Raw genomic sequence first — 27,023 nt, forward strand, 5'->3', positions numbered from 1 at the left:
CCATTTTATCACAAAATCCAGTTTGTCTGGGGGACAAGATAGAGTGGAGTGTTCAAGGGGACTCTCTGCAACTCCAGGGTAAGTCTGGTATAGTGATCCAGGAGTTCACCTTTGTTACTGGTTTGGTGAAATCTAATTATAGAACACACCACCAGTTTGGGATGTCTGCCCTGTTTGCCCTGAGGTAGGCACTCGCAGTTGCGAGCCATTCTAGACAGCATGACCGCCTCATCCTCCCATTATTCTCTGGAATACATTTTCCATGATACACCGTGGCCACGGTTCTCTCAGGGCAGTTCAACCAGAGGTGGGACTGTAGTTCAACCAAGGAGCCATACGGGAGTGTCAGGAATGAGGGCCTGAAGCTTGGCCTGGGATCAACTAACTAACTGCAGCTGAAACCTTTAATCGGCCAGATTGCCTGACTGGCTGAGCAGTTTTGCCAGGACTGCTCTTATGCCCAGCAGTAGCATTTGGCCAGTGGCTGCTCAACACTTATGCCCACAGCTGTGATCATTCCTGTTTCTGGCTCTGACCCTTGGCTTCCAACTGCCACTGCTCTGACCGTTAGGCATGACCACCACTTGTCTCTGACAGTTTTAGCTGCCTAACAAAAAAGGGAGGTAAAGAAGGGGAGTAGAAATGAGTTTGTTACTGGAATGGATCCCATTAAGGCCAGCATCTCCCTGTTGGTGGTAGTGGGCACTATACAGAAGCTATGGACTCAGGCAGACCTCCTGCAGGCACAGAATGCTACACTGCAGGCAAAGGCCATGTTACCCACAACTCCTCCCCCTTGGGAACCTAAAATCTTCCTGCCAGTTTATGAACCTGTGCCGGCTCCTATTCCTGCTGCTCCCAGTCTTTACCCACTGATCAGGCATCTTGGCTGAGACTTATCATTAGCCTGCTGACCGGGGAGGCGCTGGCTTGAGCCTCCCCGCTCCTGGAAAAGTCTAGCCCTCTCTTGAACCAGTCTTAGAACTTTGTTCAAGCCATGGCAGTAATTTTTGATGACCTGAGCCATGTGCACACAGCTGAGGCAGCACTCCAGACCCTCCAGCAGGCTCGCTGGCCAGTTGCTAATCATGCCACTAAGTATGCTAATTTGGTACCTGCTAGCTGACACTGCATGGAATGAGGCTGTGCAGTACTACTGCCTCCGGCTCAGCCTCAAAGATGAGATTAAAGATGAGCTGGCATGAGTAGACCCACTGGCTGGTCTGGACATCTTGAATGAGCTAAGTGTTAAAAACTGCCTGATGGAATGCTGACTAAAAAGAAGGTTGAGGTCCTGATCCCCACCCATCCCACCAGGTCCAGTCTGCCAATGCCTGGCACTCTTGTCCCAGCCCAAAGCCATGTAGTTCAACCAAGGCCAGCCCTGATTCTCTGACACAGAGAAAAAACAGTATTGAACATAGGGCCTATCCTGCACTGTGATGAACTGGGACATCTCACATCAAACTGCCCTGCAAAAACCCGGTCTGCATTTCCAGTCAGGAAATGGGAAACTCCAGCCCCGATACAGAGGTCCTGGCTCAGCTGGCATCTTCCCCTGTTGGGGTACTCCCGAAACCTCTTCCACTCGGTTCCTCAAGAACTCAGCTCGACTGCAGTCTCATCACTCAGGTTCCATTATTTGGCATCCATCAAACCTATGCTGAGTTGATCAGACTCAAGCATAGGAAGTGGGTATACGACATACCACACATTCTAAGTTATACAGCAAAACTTTACCTTATACACATTTTTACTAACTCTAATAACACATGCATTCTTACCTATATATTGCCTCATATGCTTTATGATTGGCATGGTTACTTTCCAGGAACCAATACCTGTACAGCATGTTCTGTCCATGTGCTGTTTGTGTAAAACCTGGTTTATCTTGTCCATTGTCCCTAGCACCAGGGTGTTCATGCTTATTTTAGCTAGCACAGATATCCTGATTCCAGCATGCTGTTGTTAAACCCCTATTTACAACTTAACCTTCCATTAACCTTCCTGGTCTTATGGATGGATTATTGGACATTAAATAAGATTATGATCTGGAACTGGTGTGGATTATTGGACATTAAATAAGATTATGATCTGGAACTGGTACTCCATATCACTTATTAGTGAGCTCTCTGCCCGGGTCTTCACCAAGCTGGACCTTCATGGAGCCTATAATCTAGTTCAGATTTCAGAAGAAGAGTGGAAGATCACTTTCCATATCAGGTATAGGCATTTTGAATAACTGCACAGCCTGAAAGGCATGACCAACACCCCAGTGACCTTTCAGCACTTCATTAATGGTATCTTCTGAGAATGTTGGACCAATTAGTGGTCAATTACCTTGATAATATTCTCATTTTTTTTTTGGAGGAGCAGGATCTCTATGTGTACCATGTCTTAGAAAGACTCTAGCAAAACCACCTATACACAAATCTTGAGAATTACAGGTTCAACCAGGACATGGTTGAATTCCTAGGGTATAGTGTCTATGGACCCATGCAAAGTGGTAGCCATATCCAGCTAGAGGCCATTGAAGAACATACAAGGGGGATAGTGGTTCTTGAGTTTTGCCAGTTTCTACCGGTATTTCATCGAGAGATTTTCTAGCCTGATCGCCCCTATGCAGACGCTTCTGTGAAAAGGAGCATGGTTCTTCTGGGTTCTTGGAAATTCAGTTTGCCATTGATCAAGTGAAGAGGGCATTCACTACAGCACCAATCCTTATCCACCCAGACCATTTACTGTAGAAGCTGACATGTCAAACTTTCCAGAGGCATGGTTTTGTCCTGTAATCAACTTCACCCCGTGCCTGTGAGTTAGGCTGTCTGGTCTATAATTCCCTGGTCTTTCTTTTTCCCCTTTGTTTGCCCTTCTCCAGTCCTCTGAGACCTCACCTGCCCTCCATGAGTTCTCAAAGGTACGCACTAAATTTTAAGAGACTGCTTTAGCTAGTTCCTTAAATACTATAGGGTGAATCTTATAAGGCCACGTCAATTTGAATACATCTAACTTATCTAAATATTTTTTAACCTGCTCTTTCCCTTTCCTGACCCAAGATCTTTCTCCCTTTTTAATATTAATTGTGTTAAGTGGTCATAATTTAACTTTTTTTAGTGAAGACTGAAGTAAAAAATTTTAGTCATGTCAGCCTTCTGTGTAAAAAGAAGAACAGGAGTACTTGTGGCACCTTAGAGAATAACAAATTTAGGTGCCACAAGTACTCCTGTTCTTCTTTTTGCAGATACAGACTAACACGGCTGCTACTCTGAAGCCTTCTGTGTGTTATCCATTATTTGCTCTCCTTTCCCATTAAATAGTGGATCTGCAGCTACCCTTCCTCATTCTCTTACTTCTAATGTATTTATAGAACCACTTCTCAATTCAGTTTTTGAGTGATCCATATCCTGTTCAAGAAAATGAAGTATTTCAATTTGAGTCAACCTGAAAATGAAATATTTTGTTTTGATTTTCCCAATGAAAAATCTAAATATTCCAGAAAAATCAAAAATTTCCCATAGAAAATGTTGATTTTGGGGAAATTGCATTTTCTGTTGAAAAAAATTGATGGAAAATTCCCAACCAGCTTTACTAATTATAAGGCTCCATGTCTTTCATGGACATCACAGTAGTCATGGATTTCGTGACTTTCCGTGACCTCCATGACTTCTGCAGCAGCCGATGCGGCTGGCTCTGGGCTGCCCAAGCAGATCTGGCAGCCCCTGGGCCAGTCACACCGGCCATTGCTGGGCAGTTTTGCTGGGGGCGGGGCTGAGGGCTGGGGTGTGGGGTGGCACTTACCTTGGGGGAGCGCCCCGAAAACATCTGACACGTCCCTCTAGCTCCTAGACGGAGGGGTCAGGGGGCTCTGTGTGCTACCCCTGCCTGGAGGCACCGTCCCTGCAGCTCCCATTGGCTGTAGTTCCCGACCAATGGGAGCTGCGCAGTCAATGGGACCCGTGCAGCAAGAGCTTGAGGCAGGGGCACGGAGCCCTCTTGGTCTTCCCTCCCCCAGGAGCTGCAGGGACACGCGGAGCCGGGTAGGGATCCTGCCAGCCCCACCAACCCTCCCCCCCAGCATCAGCAGGAGGCCCGGGGATATAGTACAAGTCATACAGGTCACGGGCCGTGAATTTTTGTTTACTGCCTGTGACCTGTCCATGACTTTTACTAAAAATACCAGTGACTAAAATGTAGCCTTACTCATTGTTTACAGAAAAAAAAGAGACAACATGCCCAAACAGAACTGGAATTATTACCTATGGAAATCAGTCAAGGAAAGGTGTCATTTATAGTTACAGTATTCTAGGAAGTCATAACTTCAACTGCTTAACATTTTACTCTACACCTTTTAGAAAAAGTAAGATTGGATGTGCTAAGCTGATACGCTAAGCTCTCCAGAGCTATGTATTAACACCGCAGAGAAGCTCATTGCATAACACTTCAGGGTAGTGAAACAATATGTTACTGCCACTAGATGGCAAGAAGTACATACTCTAAAATAAATGCAGGAACATATAGTTCAGACTTCAAAACAAGATGTATTATGTACTAAATCCCGCCCTGAGCTGCATGAGTGTGAAGAAAATGAAAAAAGTACAGAGATTTTGTCAGAGGGTGGGCTGGCCCTTTACGAGAATTGGGCTCAGCCCCACAGGCACCGGCTTCCTCATTTTCCCAGCCATGCTCAACCCCTGCTCCACCCCTAGCCCCGCCCCCACTCCACCCTTTCTCCCAGGCTCCACCCCCAGCCCACCTCTTCCTGCCAGTTCTTCCCTGTCCCCCCAGCGCCTCCTGATGCCGCTGAACAGCTGATCGTGGCGAGCGGCAGGTGCTGAGAGGAAGGGGGAGGAACTGATCAGTGGGGCTGCCGTAGGTGCTGAATACCCACTAATTTTTTTCCCATGGGTGCTCCAGCCCCGGGGCACCAATGGAGTCAGTGCCTATGCTCAGCCCTACCTGTGCCTTAAGAGATGGGTATTGGTTTTGGGCCCCATGGTTGGGTCAAGTGACCAAGCATCAATCTGCAGTCAGTGCTTCCTATAAAATGAATTCTTGGCATCAGATGGGGAGAAGTCTTCTTTGCCATTTAAAATAAAGAAAAAGAAAAAAGATAGTGAGAGACCTGCAGAGAGCAGGAAGTTGCTGCTGTAGTAAAGACAGGTGGGTGGTTTTCTAGAGTAAGTCAGAAAGTCTGCAGCTGACACTGTGATATCAGGGTAATAGGGCAGCTTTGAGGAAGGGATCAGTTGGACTTAAGAAGTCATGATACAAGAAATGGGGGAGACCTGGAGGATGGATAAAGAGATATGGGGAGCCCTGTGATGAGGGTTAAGAACTGAAGAGTTTGTTTTGTTTAAATTTTTTTCTTACCTCTGGAAGGGGAGGTGGATGGAGTGCACTGCATGATTTGGCTAGAGAGCTAAATAATATAGAAGCATTTGCCTCCTCCAAGAACAGGAGATGGAGAAATGTGGATCCAGAAGAAGGGAAACAGAGGCACAGAGACCCATGCAGTAAGGTTATGATGTCATCGGGCTTCTTTCCCCCCAAAATACACTCAGATAGTATCACACCACATGTACTCCTTTGAGCACTAGGCTGGGGAACAGCTAACAATTCTATAGGCTCTCTATGAACCCTAAAATGAGTCCCTCTGTATCCTGCACATATGCTGCAGTCAACAAAATGCATCACAGGAGAGCACCAGAAGGCATTCTGCGTCAAAAACTTAAAAATTCTGCATCAAAAAATTAAAAATACTGCACACAATATTTTAAAATTCTGTAAAATTCTCCAAATTTTATTTGTCAAATAAATGTGGATGCTCCAGCATGGCATTGGGGTATACAGGCCACTGGCTGCACAGAGGTGGGAGATCACTGTGCAGCTCCCACCACTGCCCTGGGTGCACCCAACCCTGACACAGAGCAAGGACCAGACCTGCCCCATAAACATCCCAGGGCCTTTCCCCTACAAGCCAGGTGCACCAGGTGTGGGCAGGCAGGCTCAGCAAGGCACGATCTAAGTGTGGAGGGGCTTAGTTTGTGGGGTCCAGGGGTGGGTTGAGGGGGTTTTGTGTGGGGCAATCTGGGTGCCGGCAGCTCAGTGGGGGATCTGGGTGCGGGGGAGATCTGGATGCACAAGGGCTTGTTGTGGGGTTCTGGGTGCAACAGTAATGGGACTCTGTAGGGGGGTCCAGGTGAAGGTGGTTGGGGTCAGCAGAGGGGATGTCTGGGTATGGGGAGGGAGATAGAGCTCAGCAGGAGGGTCTGGGTGTGGGAAGCTCAGTGGGAGGTCCAGATGCTGGGGGAGTAGGGCTCAGCGGGGTGAGGCTCCAGGTGCAGCTGGTTGGGACTCGGTAGGGTGAGGATCCTGGTGTGGGTGGCTTGTTGGGGTGGTCCAGGGGCAGGGGGGAATTCTGAGTGCAGGGTGGGGGTAAGGCTAGGCAGGAGGCTCTGGGTATGAGGGGGTTCTGAATGCACAGGGGTTGGGCGGATGCGGGAGCAGCTCCCTGTACAGTGATCCCTCCCCCTGCAGATGAAGAGTGATGGGGGCAGGAAGCATGGTGGTAGTGGTGGTGGTGGTGGTGGGGAGTTTGCAGAGCTTCCTACAGCTGGGGAAGAAATCTGGAGGTGGATCTGACCCAGACCTGGATGCTGTGCAGGGGAAGAGGAAATCCCGTCCTCCCCAGCCCAGCCGGGATTAGCAGCTGAGCTCGGCGCAGGGTAGGAGCCACCAGCCAGGTCTTCCCCAGTCCCACCCCCCTGCCCTACAGTGATTTACCTCTCTGCCAGCTGCCCTGGGGAGATTCGCATGACTGCTCTTGTGGCTTCCCTTTGCTTCCCCATCAGAAAGTCATTTTTCTGCAGGGAAGCAAAGAAATCTGCGGGGGACATAAATTCTGCGCATGTGCCTTGGCGCAAAATTCCCCCAGGAGTAACCTGATACCTCTTCTTGTATCCACTTTTCTTTTTCCCTATACAGTAAAACTCAGTTTCAGTACTTCACTAGCCTGACAGGCTATATGAGAGTTTTCAAAGTGTAACAACAACAGCAACCTTGGTTGGAGGCAGATACAATAGGCCGGATTCTTATTTATGCAAAGGACACTTTATACCACTCTGAAAGTGTAAAGGGGCCTTCAAGTAGATGTATCTTACAATGATTTTAAAGCAGTTTTATACTGCCACAGTTGTGTTAAGGGGCTATGGTATAAATGAGGATCACTCTACATACCTAAGAATCTGCCCAGGACAGTGATGATTAATATTTATCTGTGATTCAGTAGCACTCAAAGGTCCTAATCAGTATCAGGCCCTCATTATGCAGACTACTGTACAAACATAATAGAAAAGACAGAACTGCCCCAAGACTCTTACAATCTAAATAAGTGTTTTGCGTTGGTAACCCAATTGCAATTAGTGCTATTGCTATAGTACTGATTTATTTTTTAAATGTATATCATCATTTAGCCCACTAGATGGCATGCTGTGTAGCAAAGAATGCTACTGGGGAGGGAAAAAACAGTGGTGAGATTATTCATTCAGGACAACCTGCCAAGAATGCTCAGAGGATGTATAAAAGAAACAAGCGCCAAGCAAGCTTCTTTCCCATAGTGACATTCGGATGAAACTAACACATGCCAAGCAGAAAGTATTGCTCACAATGCTGTTTGGATAAAATAACAGTATGTCAAGAAGATCTATCCCTTACCAAGACATTTGGAGATAAACATCTCTCACACAGACTTGCTGAATACCCTGATGTCTGATCAAGTATGATGGGTACACTTATCACTGGCAATGAAGAGTGGAGACATGAGGCAAATACTATCTGAACTCAGAACCCATCTAAGCTACTGAAACAACTGGCTCACGGGACTCAATTATAACACTGGTGTCCCCAGACATGTTTAGACAGCTAGATACTGTCCATCCCAGGTATTTTAATCATGTTGAAGCAGGTCAGGGACCAAGTATGTTATTGGGGATACTGTCAGGTACTGTTGTTTAGTCCCTGCATGTTAAAGGAAAAGAAGCCATTATGAACTTAACAGTAATATTGATAGACATTTTTGGCCATGTGATATTTTTCCACACTAGCAAAAGAAACTAAACTGGCTTGGCTATTTTTGACATATAGATTCACCAGAAAACATTTACAGTATAGTGTTAAAATCTTCTAAAATGGAGCTGTGCTTCAAATAGATTGTGGTCAAAATTTGCAAGAGAATTAATGTTTAGAAAAAAGAATTGCATCCTCTTTTGGGGTGAATAAAAGAAAACAAAGTATGAAGTTCCACTTTGATCCCACAGGCAAAATTCATGCTGGTGCAATGAGCTCACACAAGGCCTTATGTACCATGTAAGCCTCATATTAAAAGTGAAATTTGTTTCACCTGCATAAAAACCAATAAACTGGGCTTTACAATATGTGAAAGAATGTCGTAGAGAGGTTAAAACCAGGGCCCAAGACTGCCATGGAGCTCTTCTTTCCTGTGTGTGTGTTACTCTAACCTTTGGGCTGGAAACGTGACTGCAACTGTTCTGCATCACCTGTAAACATAGATCCTGTGATCCCTAGCTTGCCAGCCACCAATCTCTAACTCTTGCTGGTTTATGTTTGTCCAAGAAAGTGACCCATTCTGCAGGTACACAGGCTTCAATTCTCCACTAAATCTGAGTACCATGACAGTAGATCCCTGATCCTCAGTCGTCAAGCCCTGCAGAAGTTAGCATGGCAGGTGGACTAACTTTTGCCAGAGGCAGAAGCTCTGTAATGGAGCTTACACCAGCAGAGTATAAGATGTACTGCAGCGCAGTTCCATGTCCCAACCTGCTCCCTCAATAGCGCCTTATGCAAGGGCTGGGATGACAACTTGGTGGACTGGAGAATCCAGCCCATAGCGCATAGAGGCAGTCCTGGATAGCCGCTTTACCAGTGCTTCATCCAGATACAGCTCCAGCAGGGACATGCATTGGCCCTCAGCCAAGGTGAACTTCATAACCTTGTGCAGAGGCCCCTTTCATTTAAGCGGTACTTAAACCCTGCATTAACATCTTAAGTGAAGACTAGGTGATGCATAAATTGCTGTGCCCTGAACTGAATCTCACCTTTGATGAAAGGCTGCCAACCTAAAAATTGCACTTTTCTAAGAAAACATTTATCTCCCATTGTAACAACACACGAGATTGGACAAAAATAGCGTTCTCTGTTTTTCACTTTGTGCATTTGATAGCACTCTCTATGTAATCAGTTTTACTGTTTCTTCTGTAGAGCCAGCTACTTAGCCAATGTCCCCTGTTGTTTGCTTGGGCCGTTCACAGAGCAACAGACAAGAGAAAAACAATGTTTAAAGTATGAAAATGTCATCATCAAACTAAAAATTTTGGCAGAGGGACTCGAGAGGTGTAATACCTGAAATTACTTCTAAGTAGTTTTCTAAATTGGTTAAATTTCAAATTGATAATGTCCCTTTAATGCAGGGCTTAACTGGCCAGTAGAGACTTGTGCAGGCTGTCTGCACTGCGGTAATATTTACTCCCTGGGAAAAGCCATGAAGAGAAATATAAATAAAATGTATCTTTGTAAATTCAGGACTGGGTAAGATATGCAACTGGGTCTGGGAAGCAGTGCCACATCTCAGAAATCTCAAGCAATTTGTCTCTACAGTAGAGAGACAAGCGGTCAATCAAATGTCTTTTTATATATTGTTGGGAGGCCCCATGTGAATCATTTCTAGATTTGTTGTGACAGAACTTGAGCTGCTTTGTAATAATTTATGCATACTGTATGTTGTCCTGGTTATTGAGATGTTTACTGTATGAACATATAGGTTTAGTTTAATGAGGAGATAAGCAGGAAGGGAAACAATGGCTCAAGAGAAACCACCCATTGGTAAGGGTTAGTAAGAGACAATGCCTGAGTTATTAGCTCTGGAGATCCTATCTCCTGGCTTCAGCCGATTTACAGACGTCGTTTGGTGAGCAGGGCCAAGCCTTGGGAACCAGATCAAAAGGAGTTTAAAAAGAAACACTCTATCAAGGGGTGGAGCAAGTGCTGTTCAGGGGAACTGACACACTGACATCACTGGAGTGCCTGAAGAAATCAGGCCTGCCTTGATTACCATCAGGGGATATGCCTTTACATAAAACAGATGTTTGTGTACTTTGTTTTAAAATTCTCTCTCTTAGTCTAAATGCTTTGTTCGCGCTGTTGAAACAAACACTACTTTAAGTACACTGGAAGCTCTATACACCAGTGATCACAAACTCCCAAAGGGAAGAATCGCAGACCTACAAACTCAGTCGGACTTACTGGGTAAGCATGGTTGATACACAAGATACTGTAGCTCAGGGCCCAGTATAACAGTGAGAGAAATTGTGGAATTCCACCCAGGAGAATTAAATGCATGAGGCCCAACACCTGAGGGGGTGCCATCAGAGAGACCAGGACCAGGACAGAGGTGCAACAAGCCCCATAACCGGGACCCTGGTTCCTGTGCAGGGAAGGTGGCTGTACCATATGCACTATAATGTTTACACTTCTATTGACTTGTAGGCCTTGTACTATCTTTCTTCTTTTTTCTGTTAACAGCCCTATTGCTCCTGTTTCAATTATATTTGCTTCAGCCTGGCACTATTTGAAATGTATCCACATTTTCAGAAGGTTATGAATTTTGTGTGCACAATGCCTCTCTTTTTCTTTAAGTGCAAGGAACCTGACTGAGCATGACAACTTTGACAAACATTCTGGCCATATACACAACTGCACATGTAGTGAAAACAATTGCAATAATACCCCTTCTCTCTGCCACGCTGATCATCAATTCTGTTCATTATAGTTAATGAATGCATGGGCTGTAAAGCTAAAATTGCATTTGGAGTAGACTTCATACACTGGAACAATTACTAGTGTCTATTATGCCACATTACCAAGAAGAGCCTAATGAGGTAATGAAAGTACAGTAAACTTGCAACAATGATCAATTACATATGCACTAGGAGAAAGCTGTGTAATGATTTGTAATTAGATGAAATCTGATTGCTTTGTAGTATAATCAAAGATTGTGCAATACAAGAGCTGCACTATTTGCATATGCATATAAATTTGGCAGTACTTTTATGCAATGCTCTTGGGATTTTAAATACTCAAGCTCTAAAGTAGCTTAAAATCCAAAGGGCATTAATTAACCAATTCTGACTTTTTAAAAAAATAGCTATTTAAAATTGTATGTTTGCATCAAAAGGAGAAACATTTGCCTGCTGAAGCTTTTTTTGGGGGGGAGGGGGCTTCCAGCACGAGCATTTTAAGGCTCTGTCCACACTAATATTTGCAAATCTTGTTTAAAACCTGTTCGAAACACAACTGCAACCAAGTGCTTTTTAGAACAGTTGGCATTCACACTTAGCACAATTACAGACCAAGCCAGAACCCAGATACATGTATAATATAAAGTACCACTTTTGCCAACAAAATTGTTTGCAATATTGTTGTGCATTAGTGAATAGGTACTCTGTTCTGTTAACATGGTTTAATGTTTGAGGCCCCACATCTACAAGTTTCTGAACAGATATGACCATGGTTCTGATTGAACACTGTTGAGTGGGAATACCCAATGCCTAACACACATCAACAATGTGGATCCACCAAACCATGTTGAACAGAACTATGCTTGACAACTGTTTTCAAACACAATTGTAGCTATGATGTTGTCGGGTACACTGGTCTAAATAACTAGGATGATTTAGGGTTCAGTTGTGGCATTAAGCCACAGCCCACAATAATAGTAATATTGAGGCACAGCATCCCAGCAGGAGTTGCTGGACACGTTGTGTCTTCGGCAGATATAATACCTTCAGAAGCTGCACCATGCTTGGAGCTCCCTGACACTCCTGGGGAGGGAGTCAGACCATGGCATCACCTTCAAGATCGTCTAGGCCTAAAACAGGTGCTAAACTAGAGAAGCCTTGGATTTAGGGAACATGTGTTGTCAGTGTACCCGGCTCTTGTAGAAATGCTCCTTGGGTATCCTCCCGCTCCTTACACATCTGCTAAAACTGGGCACAATTAAAAGCTATGGGCTCAATCCTGCAATGTGCTGATGTATCTAGCTCTGATCCAACACTTAAGAACGTGACTAATCCCATTGACATCAATAGAATTACTCATGAGCTTAAAGTTATGTAAGGGTTTAGCTGGATTGGATTCAGAGTGCTCAGTACCATGCAGGCTTGAGCCCTTAGTTTGGAAGGGCAAATAATTTGGAAGAATATGAGATCTGACAGAGGGACATAAAATAAGGTGGTCATTTTTACTTTGTGCCTTAATATTAGAAAAAGAGGGCCCTCAAAGAAAGGAGATATTTGTAATGTGTATCTAACTTTTGGAGCTCACTGCTGCTGGATAGAATTGTGACAACTAGTTTAGTGAAGGGGTGTGGGTTAAATGATCATGGTTACAAGCAGGGTCCAGACTCCCCAAGGGGAGAATAAAGGGTTTTAACCCCCAAAATAAGAAATTAAACCAACTGATTGCATATTATATTATTGTACAATTAAATATATCAAACAAGATCTTTTATGAAAGCTTGTAATGTTCTAAACTTACTAATCATTATGAGATATGAATACAGGCTGTGGTTATGAATTTCTGTATTTGTATATTTAGAAAACTGTGCTCATAACCTGTGGTGCAACTTCAATTCCACCTCTCAGCAGGGAGGTGTGAGCAGTCAAGGACACCTCCTAAACCAGTTGTTTACACAAATCTGACTTCAAGTAACTATCCATTGTCTAGCCCAGGACAAGATGATAGTGGACCATTAGAGTTAGTGGGAAAACCTTGGGGGTATGTCTATGCTTAAACTGCTACACCAGCAATGCTGCAGCACTTGAGTGTAGACACTACCTCCTGATGCAGATGTAAGTTCCCAGTGGAGACCAGCCTTGAGACAACTCGAAATAATGTCAAGGGATGGTCTACACTGAAAAGTTACACTGACATAGCTACGAAAAATCCACACCCCTGAAAGATGCAAGTTAAGCTGACCTAACCCCTGGTGTAGACAGCACTAGGTTGAAAGAATAATTCTTCCATCGACCTAGCTATCACCTCTTGGGAAAGTGGATTACCTATAGCGATGTAAGGACCCTTTCCGTCACTGCAGTAAGTGTTTAGCACTGACTTGAGCACCCTAAGGGCATGGCTACACTTGCAAATGTAGAGCGCTTTGAGTTAAACCAGCCTTCGTAGAGTGCAGTAGGGAAAGCGCTGCAGTCTGTCCACACTGACAGCTGCAAGCGCACTGGCGTGGCCACATTTGCAGCACTTGCAGTGGCATTGGGAGCGGTGCATTGTGAGCAGCTATCCCACAGAGCACCTCTTCCCATTCTGGTGCTGTGGCTTGTGGGAAGGGTGAGGGAGGCGCAGGGCATTCTGGGTCCTGTCCCAATGCCCCGTGATGCATCAGTTCACATCCCAGCAATCCCTCTGCTTCCGTCCACAATTGGCGCCATCTTTCAATGTTGTTTGTACTGCGCGCTCTCTCTTCCCTTTCGGTCTGCGGGAATGGAGCCCAAACTGCTGAGGAATATGCTGACGAGTCTCGCCAGCACATCACGTTTGGCAGTCGAGTTATTCCTTAAGCTCCAAAGTGACAGTGAGGACTCTGATGATATCAACTCGAGTAACGCATATGACGTGAGATTGCTTGTTGCATTCATGGAGATGCTCACCACCATGGAATGGCGCTTTTGGGCTAGGAAAACAAGCACTGAGTGGTGGGATCACATTGTCATGCAAGTCTGGGATGACGAACAACGGCTGCAGAACTTTCGGATGAGAAAAGCCACTTTCATGGGACTGTGTGATAAGCTCGCCCCCACCCTGCGGCACAAGGACACGAGATTGAGAGCTGCCCAGACAGTGGAGAAGCAGGCGGCTTTTGCAGTCTGGAAGCTGGCAACTCCAGACAGCTACCGATCGGTCGCTAACCAGTTTGGAGTGGGGAAGTCGACCATTGGAATCGTGTTGATACAAGTTTGCAGGGCCATTAATCACATCCTGCTCAGAAAAACCGTGACTCTGGGTAACGTGCATGACATTGTGGCTGGCTTTGCACAAATGGGTTTCCCTAACTGTGGAGGGGAGACAGATGGGACACATATTCCAATCCTGGCACTAGCCCACCTAGCCTCCGAGTACGTTAATCGGAAGGGCTATTTCTCTATGATTCTCCAGGCGCTTGTGGATCACCATGGGCATTTTATTGACATTAACGCAGGCTGGCCTGGAAAGGTGCATGACGCACGCATCTTTTGGAACACTGGCCTGTTCAGGAAGCTGCAAGCCGGGACTTTTTTCCCAGACCGAACATCACCATAGGGGAAGTCGAAATGTCCATTGTGATCCTTGGAGACCCTGCTTACCCTTTAATGCCATGGCTCATGAAACCCTACACAGGGAGCCTTGACAGCAGCAAGGAGCGGTTCAACAACAGGCTGAGCCGGTACAGAATGACTGTGGAGTGTGCTTTTGGCCGTTTAAAGGGCTGCTGGCGCTCTCTGTATGGGAAGCTGGACCTGGCCGATAACAGCATCCCCGCGGTTATATCCGCGTGCTATACCCTCCATAACATTTGTGAAGGGAAGGGTGAAAGATTCACTCAGGCAAGGAACTCAGAGGTTCAACCCCTGAAGGCTGAATTTGAACAGGGATATTAAAGAGCAGGGCTATTAGAGGGGCCCAGTGCGGGGCTGCAAGGATTAGGGATGCCTTGGGGAGCAATTTGAGGCTGAAAGCCACCAGTAATGTCTGGTGCCCTGCACGGGAGTGAAGTTCAGGGGTTCCAATGTTAGTAGGAATCTGTGTTTGCTACGTATGATACACTGACTTGCAGTGCCTGTTGCTTTCCTGGGCTAAGGTATTTTACTTTATGCAATAATAAAGAATCTTTTCAAAGCAAAAAAATCCATTTATTGAAAAGAAACACAACTGCTTGGGAAACAGAAAGGGCAAGGGGATGCGGTGGGGAACGGTACAATCACAGATTTGTGTATGTCCTGTTATCATACTCAGCCTTCCAGTTTGGAGTGCTGTACAATAAGTGCAGCACTTCAGGATGGCTATACTGCACGGTGATGGGGGTTGAGTGTAGTGGGGAAGGGTCGTAGTTTTCAGGGTTGGGTGGTGAAGCTACAGGTGTTGGAGGCAGCTGGTGGTGATAAGAACCCAGATGTTGGAGGTGACATGGGGGCACCAGGGAAAGAGTTTTGGGACAAAGGCTGCAGGGGGGAGGGGGAGGCAGGCGCGGTGGTGCTCTGCCTGCATGGCTACAAGCACGTGGATCGAGTCCACTTGGCGCTCCATGATGCTTATCAGCCGCTCCGTGCTCTGATACCAGTGATCCGCATTTAGCCAGCGGACCCTCCTTTCACTCTCCCGCCACTCCTGCACTTTTTGATTTTCATTAAGGGAGTGCTGCATAACTTCATGCAGCATGTCCTCTTTGCTTCTACGTGGCCTCTTCCTGATTCTTTGCAGCCTCTCGGCTGGTGATAACACGGACGGCTGAGATCTCAAGGCTGCATCTGTAAAGGCAAAATGCAACACTTAACAGAGGCAGCATTGTTCACAACAGACAGAGCAATGATTCCCCTGTACTTAAGGAGGGCAAGCACAGTCTACACTAGGGGTCGGCAACCTTTCAGAAGTGGTGTGCCGAGTCTTCATTTATACACTCTAATTTAAGGCTTTGCGTGCCAGTAATACATTTTAACATTTTTTAGAAGGTCTCTCTATAAGCCTATATATTATATAACCAAACTACTGTTATATGTAAACAAGGTTTTCAAAATGTTTCAGAAGCTTTATTTAAAATTAAATTAAAATGCAGATCTTATCAGTTTAGTGTGATCCTTGCCCTTGCTTTCCCTTGCTAAGTTTCCAACGTCTGGCACGTATTTGGATACTTTAAGCTGCACACAGGCTTCTGAGTGATCAGTTGTTAACCGGCTGGCAGAAGGTCAGCGGCTGGAACCCCGGATCGGCAGCTGAGGTGAGTGGAGTTGGTTGCTGGTAGGGCTGAGCAGGGCCAGAGGCCTGGACCTTGTCTGGCAGGAGGCCTGCGCTGGAACTCCAACTGGAAGCAAGGTGAGTGGGGCTGCGGTGGGAACCCTGGCTGGCAAGGGATCAGCAGCCGGAACCCCAGAGCAGCGACTGAGCGTCTCAGCTAGCCCCCACTCTGGGGTTTCAGCCGCTGGCTCCTGCCAGCCGGGGTCTCAGCCCGCTGCCAGCCTGGGGTTCCTTCACCCAGGCTGGCAGTGGGTGCTGAGTGGGACCGGCGGCGGGATCTCGGCTGGCAAGGGGCCAGCAGTGGGAACCCCAGAGCGGCGGCGGGCTGAGCTGCTCAGCCCACCGCTGCGTGCCATCAAAAATTGGCTCGTGTGCCACCTTTGGCACACATACCGTAGGTTGCCGACTCCTGGTCTACACAATAGCATAATTTGCCCGTCCCAAAGCGAGCGCACATAATCCACGGGAGCCCCCAAATGGTGAGTAAGCACAGGGTCAAGGGGGACTGATTCTTTCATGGCTGTACTGTCCTCTGGGTTTCTGTGCCTTGGGGAGAGCCAACAGCTGCAGGGGGCCCCATACTGAACATTGTCCCCACATTTTCCACAGAAGTTCGTCCTGGAAGATACCTCGCTGCTGAGGGTGACCTGGGAAACAAGGGAGGGTCTTCTACTACAATGCGGCTTCCGCCCTGGCCCATATGCAGCTCGTCTATGTGCAGCAATGGTCCCCCAGCTCCTCACGGCACACCGGTGAAGACATGTTAGCCTGATTGGGACAAGGACCACAGTGGCTCTCCCACGAAACCTGCACAAGTGCATTGGCCAAGTTCTGGCTGAGACCTTTGAAGAGATCACTGAGGCTGATTATCGCGATGTGAGAGAGCACATCAACGCCCTATTCCGCATCTAGGCATGCATGCAGCTCTAACCCTCCTCACCCCAAGAGCCCGCACCGAATAACTTCCTTCCCAAAATAAAAGCCTCTTACCGGGAACCTCCTCTGGTGTTTGTCCGTCCCCAAGCACCGACCGCTGCGACTGGCTACCTTCTTCCTGGCTTGAGAAAAGCTCCTGGCTGCATGCATCTAGGGATGCCGGGGTGTCTTCCTCCTCCTCAGCACTCTCGCTCCTGCTTTGCTGCTCCTCCTCTTCCTTCTCCTTTTCCTGCCTTGTTGGACTGGGCTCTGAAGTGTCCATGGTGGTACTCGGAGTGGAGGTGGGGTCACCCCCAAGTATCGCGTCCAGCTCTTCGTAAAAACGGCAGGTCGTGGGGGCAGCACCGGAGCGGCTGTTTGCCTCGCGGGCTTTGCAGTAGACATTCCGCAGCTGCTTCACTTTAATCCTTCACTGCAGAGCGTCCCGGTAATGGCCCCTTTCCATTATGTCCCTTGATATCTGCCTGAAGGTATCGTAATTCCTACGGCTGGAGCGCAGCTGGGACTGGACAGCTTCCTCGCCCCAAACACTGATGAGATCCGGCACCTCGCCATTGCTCCATACTGGGGATCGCTTGGCGCGTGGAGACATTGTCACCTGGAAAGATTCGCTGAGAGCACTCCACATCTGGCTGAGCAAACAGGAAAGGGATTTTTAAAATTCCCAGAGAATTTAAAGGGCGGGTCTGATGGTTGGTCACCTGAAGGCAGGGCAGTAGAGTTCAAACTGATGACCAGAGTGACTAGAACAGGCATTGTGGGACACTTCTGGAGGCCGATCAGAGCACATTAACAGACCAGGGCGTTCACACTGGCACTGCAGTGCTCCAGCGGGGGCACATCAAACGTTATTCCACTCGCCGAGGTGGAGTACCAGGAACGTTTTAGCCATGGAGTCAGAGCGCTCTACGTGCCTTGCCAGTGTGGACGGGTCATGAGTTAGAGCACACGGGGCTGCTTTACTGCGCTCTAACTCCAAAGTGCTGCCGCGGGAGGGCTCCTGCAGCAGCGCTTTGAAATGTGAGTGTGGTCGCTGCAGGTACTCCACCTCCCTGAGGGGATTAGCTTACAGCGCTGGGAGCACTGTTTACACTGGTGCTTTACAGCGCTGTAACTTGCTGCGCTCAGGGGGGTGGTTTTTCACACCCCTGAGTGAGAAAGTTGCAGCGCTGTAAAGCGCCAGTGTAGCCATAGTCTTTGTCACTTTTGAAAATGAAACATAGGCTGTTACTTATTGACAAATCTGCTCTGGAAGTCATAATTGCCATAATGTTCTTTTTATCGAACAATGTTCTTCTATCTGTTGGGTTTGAGAACCACCAAGGCCCTATTCATTCCCGGAAACCATTCCACATACTTGACTTTTAGCTAGAATGAGATGGTTTACATTGTTTCATATGCAGTTGTCAAATAATTTATACAGGCTGTCCAAGAATGACTTGGAAAACTTTTGGGGCAGTGGAGTGGCTAGATCTGCAGGCTGGCACCCAAATATTTATTTTTAAAACAATGGAAGAGGTAAATGATTATTATTGATATTACAGTAGCATCTAGAAGGCCAAAGCATAGTTAGGTTATACTAACTTCTGTACAAATACAGAGAAATAATCCTTGCCCCAAAGAGATTACAATCTAAATATACAAGAGACAAAAGGTGGGAGGAGGGGCATTATTATCCTCATTTTATAGGTGGGGAATTGAGGCACAGAGATTAAGTGACTTGCCCAAGGTCAGAAAAGAAGGCAGTGGGAGGGATGGAAATTGAACTTAAGTCTCTGGCATCCTGGTACAGTGCTTTAACTAAAAGAACATACTAAGCAAAGTGGGTGAGTAGACAACTAAATGAATGCAAATGAAGTCTTACATGGTTTTAACTGGTAGTGTACGTGGGGAACTAATTTGAAATTACAGTAGCTGCAGATAGCCTGTAACAAAGTAACCCCATACAGAAAATGTCTGGGACCACTGTGAATAGGTCGATAATCATGTATGATCAAGTACAGTAGCTGTAGTCAGCGGTGAATGTAAACTAGGTTGTACAATGGCAAAAAACACTGAAATAAAAACTAAACAGAAAGCATTAGGACAGGTTCATATAAATCACTGATACAGACATTATTATATCACAGTTTTGGTTAATTCACCTTGAAAACAATACTGCATAACATGAAAAGATTCAATTAAGAGCAGCTAGTGTAAGGAATGATGAGGGGCATGAGGACAGAGATTTGAACCTAGCAGTGCAAAGGAGGGAGAAATGACAAGACATATTCAGAATAATTATATAGTTAAGACAGATCAACTATGCTTCATTTGAGGTCCAATCCTAATTCTACTGAAGTTTATGGGAATTTTTGCCACTGATTTGGGAATGGCACCTAACTACTCTGTGCCTTATTTCTCCCTTCAAAAAAGGGAATAATAAATTACATACCTTGCAAGATTATTGGTTTGATTCATTAATATTTGTCTTTGAGGAAGGGACCATAACAAGTAAAACGGGGCGCTGATTCTGACTGAAGCCTCTGTGCCTATTGTAATTATAAGCGGTAGTGAATGTATGTGTATATAAGTATAAGTAGTAAAGACTATATTTGGTTACACAACATTTTCCATTATAAAACCCTGTTTTCAGTTGCTTATAGCTTTGCCAAATTTTAACCCTTTGGACTTAAATGTTGGATGTCTGCCTTAAGCTAAATTTATTTTTAAAAATTTCATCAAAACAAACAAACAAAAAAACCCCACAAAACCCAACGAAACAAAAACCACCCAAACAAACAACAGTTCACCTGTTTCTGAGAAAAAGATTAGGGACAAATATGTTATTTTGTCCAGATTAAAAAAAAATCCTTACATCCATTTTGTTGGGGAAGCTCTAATGCCTTGTGTTTTGGAGCAGGGACTTGAAATTGATATATGTGGGAGCATAGGCACCGACACTGTGGGTGCTCCGGGGCTAGAGCACCCATGGGGAAAAATTAGTGGCTGCTCTGCATCCACCCGCAGCCAAGCTCCCTGCCCCACCTCACCTCCTCCTCCTCCCCTGAGCGTGTCACCGTTCCTCCGCCTACCTCCCAGCGCTTGTCACTGCCAAACAGCTGTAGCAAGCTCCAGGAGGAAGGGGGAGGAGCAGGAACATAGCATGCTCAGGGGAGAAGGCAGGGAAGAGGTGGGGGCGGGGATTTGGGGAAGAAGTAGGAATAGGGGCTGGGAGGGGGCAGAGTTGGGGGTGGGGACTTTGGGGAAGGGGTTGAAATGGGGCCGGGAGCAGAGGGAGGGTCGAGCACCCACTGGTGCCAGGAGAAGCCAGCGCCTATGTGTGGGAGTTTCTCCCCTAATGTGAGGGATGTGCACTGAATGAGGCAAGGATCCTGTGGAACAACAGTATTTGATCATATAATTAGAGAATGTATCACAATGCATATACACAAAGGGGCTAAAATAAGGCTCCACATGTAATGTTAAATGTGGCACTTCCTAACTTCAGAGTGCTTGACTGTGCAATTTTAATAACACTGGTCCACAATTTTTGAGAAGTCGTCTGCTTCAGAGATAAAATGTGCTATTTATTATGTATTTTGATGTGCTGAATTCAAATATGACCATTAAAACAACTGATTGGCTACTGTTTCTAAAATATTTAAGTTTTTACATTTTATGTCTATGTATATTGTGTAGATAGTAGAGTTTTAATCATAAATTGTAAACCTAGGTCTTTTCATGTGTTTCTGGTTGCTTTACATGATAATATTTCACCTGTCCTGTTTATGTAACACTTTACAAATCAGCAAAAGGGTTATATAAATAAAATTTATTATGAAACAAAAGGCAAAAAACTATTATGTACATAGTTTAGTCCTATTCAGTGTCTACTCGGTGCTTCTTGGCTTGTCTCTTGTATTCATTAAATGGAGCATCTCTTGTCACTGTCCAGCAATAGTCTGCAAGCATTGATGGGCTCCATTTGCCCTGATAGCGTTTTTCCATTGTTGCAATGTCCTGGTGAAATCGCTTGCCGTGCTCGTCGCTCACTGCTCCGCAGTTCGGTGGAAAAAAATCTAGATGAGAGTGCAAAAAATGTATCTTTAGTGACATGTTGCAACCAAGGCTTTTGTATGCCTTGAGGAGGTTTTCCACCAACAACCTGTAGTTGTCTGCCTTGTTGTTTCCGAGAAAATTTATTGCCACTAACTGGAAGGCTTTCCATGCCGTCTTTTCCTTGCCACGCAGTGCATGGTCAAATGCATCATCTCGAAGAAGTTCACGAATCTGAGGACCAACAAAGACATCTTCCTTTATCTTAGCCTCACTTAACCTTGGAAATTTTCCATGGAGGTACTTGAAAGCTGCTTGTGTTTTGTCAATGGCCTTGACAAAGTTCTTCATCAGACCCAGCTTGATGTGTAAGGGTGGTAACAAAATCTTCCTTAATTCAACAAGTGGTGGATGCTGAACACTTTTCCTCCCAGGCTCCAATGACTGTCGGAGTGGCCAATCTTTCTTGATCTAGTGGGAATCTCTTGCACGACTATCCCATTCACAGAGAAAACAGCACTACTTTGTGTATCCAGTCTGCAGACCAAGCAAGAGAGCAACAACCTTCAAATCGCCACAAAGCTGCCACTGATGTTGGTCATAGTTTATGCACCTCAAAAGTTGTTTCATGTTGTCATAGGTTTCCTTCATATGGACTGCATGACCAACTGGAATCGATGGCAAAACATTGCCATTATGCAGTAAAACAGCTTTAAGACTCGTCTTCAATGAATCAATGAACAGTCTCCACTCATCTGGATCGTGAACGATGTTGAGGGATGCCATCACACCATCGATGTTGTTGCAGGCTACAAGATCACCTTCCATGAAGAAGAATGGGACGAGATCCTTTTGCCGGTCACGGAACATGGAAACCCTAACATCACCTGCCAGGAGATTCCACTGCTGTAGTCTGGAGCCCAACAGCTCTGCCTTACTCTTGGGTAGTTCCAAATCACTGACAAGGTCATTCAGTTCACCTTGCGTTATGAGCTGTGGTTCAGAGGAGAAGGATGGGAGAAAATGTGGGTCCTGTGACATTGATGGTTCAGGACCAGAAGTTTCATCCTCTTCCTCTTCCTCGTCTGACTCAAGTGAGAATGATTCTGGTACATCAGGAACTGGCAGTCCTTCTCCGTGGGGTACTGGGCGTATAGCTGATGGAATGTTTGGATAATGCACAGTCCACTTTTTCTTCTTTGACACACCTTTCCCAACTGGAGGCACCATGCAGAAGTAACAACTGCTGGTATGATCTGTTGGCTCTCTCCAAATCATTGGCACTGCAAAAGGCATATATTTCCTTTTCCTGTTCAACCACTGGCGAAGATTTGTTGCACAAGTGTTGCAGCATATGTGTGGGGCCCACCTCTTGTCCTGATCTCCAATTTTGCAGCCAAAATAAAGGTGATAGGCTTTCTTAACCATAGTGGTTATACTGCGCTTTTGTGATGCAAGTCACTTCAACACAAACATAGTAGAAGTTATCTGCACTGTTCACACAAGTACGAGGCATCTCTGCTCACTTTGGCTAAACAGAAATGTGTCCCTTTGCAAAATCAAACACTGACAAATAAGAGAACACGACACTGTATGATTTCTAGAGCTGATATCGGGCAATTTGTTCAGCAGAGTGATGTAAGCTTCGTTATGATTGCATCATCCATGACTTGTAGGAATAACATGATGCAATTCATATTATGTATGATGCAATACCAGCTTCAGATTGCATCATTCATTGTTTTGCCTAAAAAGCAAGTACTGTCCAAACCCAGTCATAGATTTATTCGTAGATCCAGTCAAAGATGTATTTTACTCATTTCTGGTTTAAATTGAGATCCCTTCCCTTTATAACTCACTTATCCTCCGCCATTCCCAAGTCAAGGGTCGTATATACTGACCCAATAGCATATCTTGAAAACTAGAGCCAATCAACAATTTTAAGCATCATTTTCGTTCTCAGTGACCCAGAATTAGTAAAGTTTGACTACATTTATTTCAGAAGCATTTTGGCTGTAGAGCAGTGTAATCTTTTAATGTTATTTTTGTATAATTACAAATATGTAATAAAATGTACTTTCAGATTCTTAGAAGACCCTAAGAGCTAAATGAATTCATGGTTATCTATAATAAAATCCTTTAAGTGAACACACAAAGAACCAACAAAAACTGGATAGCTATTAGAAATAATTTACAGGTGTGGAAAAAAGTGTTCTGTAAATCTTGGGGATACTTAAATGATCCCTTACCACAGGCAATGGAGAAGGTCTTTCAGTTTCTGAACATGCTTTGCAAACATTACCTCAGTGGCCTGTAGAGTGACCAGATGTCCCGATTTTATAGGGACAGTCTAGGGTTACCATATTTGAACTTTCAAAAAAGAGGACACTCCATGGTGGGGGGCGGGTAGCCCCGCCCCCATCCACTCCCTCCCACTTCCTGCCCCCTGACTGCCCTCCACAGAACCCCCAACCCATCCAACCCCCCCTGCTCTTTGTCCCCTGATCGCCCCCTCCGGGACCCCTGCCCCTAACCGCCCCCTGGGACCCAGGGCCGGCTCCAGGCATCAGCCAACCAAGCACGTGCTTGGGGCGGCACCTTGGAAGGGGCGGTCAATCTTGGAGTGGCGGGGGACACTCGGGTTTTTTTGTTTGTTTTTTTTGGTTTGGTGGGGTTTTTTTGGCTCGAGGTTTTTTGTTTCAGCGGTGTGGCGCTGGGGGGGCGAGGAGGGGGCACGGCGTGGCGCTCGGATTCTGGGTGGCCCGGTGCTCAGGATTTGGGCAGCCGGGCACAGCACGGCACTTGGGGGGGTTTGGGCGGTGCGGCGCTTGGAGGGGATGGGGGTTGGGCGGTGCAGCGCTTGGGGTTTGGGCGGCCCGGCGCTCGGGGGGGAGCGGGGGTTTGGGCAGGGCGGCGCGGCGCTCGGGGGGGGGGGCGGGGCGGCACTGGGGAGAGGCGGGGGGGTTTGGCGGCGTATGTTATGGCGGGGTGGTGCTCTTTTTTTTTGCCTGGGGCGGCAAAAAAGTTAGAGCTGGCCCTGCTAGGACCCTACCCCCTATCTAAGCCTCCCTGCTCCTTGTCCCTGACTGCCCCCTCCTGACACCCCCCCACCCTAACTGCCCCCCCTAGGACTCCACCCCCTACCTGTCCCTGACTGCCCCGACTCCTATCCACACCCCCGCCACCAGACAGGCCCCCCCAGAACCTCCAGCCCATCCAACCCCCCCGTCCCCTGACTGCCCCATCCCCTCCTCACACCCCCGACCCCTGACTGCCCCATCCCCTCCTCACACCCCCGACCCCTGACAGCCCCCTCCAGGAACCTCCGACTGATCCAACCCCCCCGCTCCTTGACTGCCCGACCCCTCTTCACACTCCTGCCCCCTGACAGGCCTCCCGACCCATCCAACCCCCCCACTCCCTGTCCCCTGACTGCCCCCTGTCCCTTCTCCAACCCCCCAGCTCCCCTACCGTGCTGCTCAGACCAGTGTGCCTGGCTCCACACGGAACCAGACATGCTGCCGCGCTCCTCCATGGAGCACACAGCTCTGCCCCCCACAGAGTGCTGCGGGCGCGGCATGCTGAGGCTGCAGGGGAGAGGCTCTGGCTGCTGGAGGCCCCAATGTGAGTGGCTCAATCTGGCCCGGCCACTCTGTCAGCCGCGCCGCGCTCTGCATTGGGAGGGAAATCCCGGACCTTTTTAGATTTTTACAAAGTCTTCCCGGATGGCAATTTAAAACCCCCAAATCCGGACATGTCCGGGATAATCTGGACATATGGGCTTTAGGCCGATTCGGCCGATTCCCCCGAATGGGGCCCCGCGCCTAGAGGGCCCCGCGCAGCTGTCCACCCCGCCCCCGGCCCACTTCCCCCTCCTCCCCTGAACGCTCTGCCCACCTTCTCCTCCCTCTCCCCTGCTTCCCGCGAATCAGATGTTCGCGGGAAGCCTGAAACAAGCAGCAGGCAGGAGGTAAGGGGGGGCGAGGAGAGTTTCAGGGAGGCGCAATGCGGCCCAGTCCGGCCCTGGCCGAGTGCGCGGCTCCCTCCGGCCTGGCCCCGGCCGAACACCCCCAGCCCGGTCCCGGCCGAGCGTCTCTGGCCTGGCCCGGGCCCCGCGGCGCCGGGCTCGGCTGAGTGGCTCCGGCCCGGACCCAGACCCAGAACCGGCCGAGCGGCTCCGGCCCAGCTCGGGCCCCGCGGCGCCGGACCCAGCCAAGCGGCGCCAGCGCCGACCGAGAGGCCCCGGCCCTGGCCCAGCGGCTCCGGCCCAGATCTGGACCCGGTCCCGGCCGAGTGGCTCTGGCCCGGCCCGGCCTGGGCCCCGCGGCGCTGGGCTCGGGCCCGGCTCCGGCCCGGCCCCAGACCCAGACGAGCGGCTCCGGCCCAGCTCAGGCCCCGCGGTGCCGGCCCTGGCCAAGTGGTGCCGGCCCGGCCCGAGAGGCTCCGGCCCGGCAGCCCCGGGCCGGACGTGGATCCGGCCGAGCGGCTCTGGCCCGGCTCAGCTCGGGCATTGCGGCGCCGGCCCCAGCCGAGCAGTGCCAGCGCAGACCGAGAGGCTCCGGCCTGGCCTTGGCCCAGCGGCTCCGGCCCAGATCTGGACCTGGTCCCGGCCGAGTGGCTCTGGCCCAGCCCGGCTCGGGCCCCACGGTGCCGGCCCTGGCCAAGTGGCGCTGGCCCGGCCCGAGAGGCTCCGGCCCGGCCCTGGCCCAGCGGCTCCGGCCCAGACCCGGACCCAGACCCGGCCGAGCGGATCCGGCCCGGACCTGGCCCGGACCCAGGCCCAGGCTGAGCGGGCCCGGACCGTACCTGGACCCGGGTCTGGAACCAGCCCGGACCGAGCGGACCCAGCCCAGACCTGGACCCGGGCGAGCGGCTCCAGGCAGCACGGTAAGGGGGCAGGGAGCAGGTGTTGGAAGAGGGCAGGGGAGTTTGGAGGGTTGTGGGGGGGTGGATAGGGGTCGGGGCGGTCAGAGGGCAGGGAACAGGGGGATTGAATGGGGGCAAGGGTCCTGTGGGGGCAGTCAGGAAGGAGCAGGGGTTGGGTTGGGCGGTGGGGAGCAGAGGTTCCAGGGGCAGTCAGGGACAGAGAGAAGGGGTGGTTGGATGGGGCAGGAGTCCCAGTGGGCCATCAGGAATGAGAGGAAGGGTTGGATGGGGCGGCAGGGGGCAGTCAGGGGACAGGGAAGGGGGGGTGGATGGGGCAGGGGTCCCGGGGGGGGGGGGGTGTCAAGAACTTTAGGTAGGCTTAGCATGCATCCGTATACATTATGCAATGTATGTAATATATAATTTTGTTATTATTTATATAGTTATGGAAAGTAAATAATACATGGAAGAAATGAAAGGTGTTTTTTAACGTAACTTTTTGTTTTTTTTTAAGTCATCCCTGTTGGGGCCCCACCGAAAATGTTCGAATTGGGCCCCGCACTTCCTAAAGCCAGCCCTGCTAGGACAGTCCCAATTTTTGGGTCTTTTTCTTATATAGACTCCTATTACTCCCCCGACCCGACCTGATTTTTCACACTTGCTGTCTGGTCACCCTAGTGGCCTGGCCCAATACAAGAGTGGTGTCAAACAGGGTGACCAGCCTTACCCTGTGTGCCCCCGGAGATACTTACCAGTAACATGAGTAAGGCCCCCTGGAGCCCCTCGAACAGGGGCATTTATTATGACTAGCATCGCCAAGCAGCCGCCCGGCGAAGGAAGAGAGGCGGAGCGCCCCGACCGCGTGCAGGCGAACGGCGGAGGGATACGAGGGCGGAGCTGGCCGGGCAGGAGCACCAGCGCACCCAAGGACTATCGGGGGGAGGGGAAGGGGGTATGAGGCGCCGAGTGAGGCGGGCAGAGGTGACAGCGACGGGACGTGCTGCTGGCTCAGGAGAACAAGCAACGTTCCTCGGCCGCGGGGCTCGCCTCAGGCTGTACGGCGGAGGACGGGGCGGACCGCAGTGAGAACAACTAGGCGGGATCGCAAA

The 27,023-nt window shown here is 48.5% G+C and overlaps 1 long non-coding RNA gene across 1 annotated transcript; it reads right to left on the bottom strand.

Moving 5' to 3' along the window:
* Positions 1-14,953: 14,953 nt before the first annotated feature.
* LOC135975001 (uncharacterized) lies at positions 14,954-26,983 on the bottom strand. Its single transcript, XR_010592077.1, has 2 exons — positions 26,667-26,983; positions 14,954-15,590 (listed from the first exon to the last, which is right to left on the bottom strand). It is a non-coding gene; the product is annotated as an uncharacterized LOC135975001 (long non-coding RNA).
* Between the last annotated feature and the right edge of the window lie 40 nt (positions 26,984-27,023).

The sequence above is a fragment of the Chrysemys picta genome, chromosome 1, assembly GCF_011386835.1.
Source record: "Chrysemys picta bellii isolate R12L10 chromosome 1, ASM1138683v2, whole genome shotgun sequence".
Lineage (NCBI taxonomy): Eukaryota > Metazoa > Chordata > Testudines > Emydidae > Chrysemys > Chrysemys picta.